We start from the raw sequence: 1178 nt of genomic DNA, 5'->3' as shown, positions 1-1178 counted from the left end.
ATTACAATAACTGTTCAGCCTGTTCAAGTTTTCAGAACTGGCCAGAGGCTGTCATGTCTGCAATGATACAAGTAGAATTCAGAATGTGGGTAGAAACAAAGTTCATTGAGTGAAAGAAGTATGTCATCATCCAGTGCAAGGAGGCCAAAAATCATTGTAAAACATTGCAGGAGCTAACAGGCAATGTAGCCAGTATAAATAACATTACTGGTGCTCACTTTGGCAGCACACATATTAAAACTGGAATGATTCAGAGAAGATTAGCATGGCCCCTGCTCAAGGATGACCTAAAAATTCATGAAGCATTCCATATTTTTAGAAAGAATCAATATCGTGAAAATGGCCATACTGCCCAAAGTAATTTATAGATTCAATGCTGTCCCCCTCAAGCTACCAATGACCTTATTCACAGAACTGGAAAAACCCACCTTAAACTTCATATGGAACCAAAAGAGAGTATGCATAGCCAAGACAATGCTAAGCAAAAAGAACAAGACCAGAGGCATCATGCTACCCGATTTCAAACTGTAATACAAAGCTACAGTATTCAAAACAGCATGGTACTGGTACTAAAACAGAGACATAGACCAATGGAACAGAACAGAGGTCCTGGTGGCAATGCCACACATCTACAACCAACTCATCTTTGACAAACCTGACAAAGACAAGCAATGGGAAAAGGATTTCTGGTTTAATAATTGGCGTTGGGAAAACTGGCTACCAGTGTGCAGAAAGCAGACACTGGACCTCTTCCTGACACCTTACAGTAGAATTACCTCCAGATGGATTAAAGATCTAGACATAAGACCTAATGCCATAAAAAATCTAGAAAAAAAAAATAGGCAAAGCCATTCAGGACATAGGCAAGTACTTCATGACTAAAACACCAAAAGCATTGGCAACAAAAAGGAAAATAGACAAATAGGACCTTATTAAATTCCAGAGCTTCTGTACAGCAAAAGAAACAGTCATTAGAGTGAACCGGCAACCAGCAGAATGAGAAACAATTTTTGCAATCTACCCATCTGACAAATGGCTGATATCCAGAATCTACAAAGAAATAAAACATATTTACAAGGAAAAACACAAGCAAACCCATTCAAAAGTGGGCAAAACACAAGCAAACTCGTTCAAAAGTGGGCAAAAGATATAAACAGACACTTTTGAAAAGAAGATAT

General features: G+C 38.4%; 1 non-coding gene across 1 annotated transcript; it reads left to right on the top strand.

Moving 5' to 3' along the window:
• The first annotated feature begins 210 nt into the window (after positions 1-210).
• LOC141580473 (U6 spliceosomal RNA) lies at positions 211-317 on the top strand. The gene has a single exon (XR_012512641.1). It is a non-coding gene; the product is annotated as a U6 spliceosomal RNA (small nuclear RNA).
• Positions 318-1178: the final 861 nt, after the last annotated feature.

The sequence above is a fragment of the Saimiri boliviensis genome, chromosome 11, assembly GCF_048565385.1.
Source record: "Saimiri boliviensis isolate mSaiBol1 chromosome 11, mSaiBol1.pri, whole genome shotgun sequence".
In the NCBI taxonomy this organism is placed as follows: Eukaryota; Metazoa; Chordata; class Mammalia; order Primates; family Cebidae; genus Saimiri; species Saimiri boliviensis.
The sequence above is the reverse complement of the archived record's forward strand: the minus strand, read 5'-3'. Positions and strand labels throughout refer to the sequence as shown.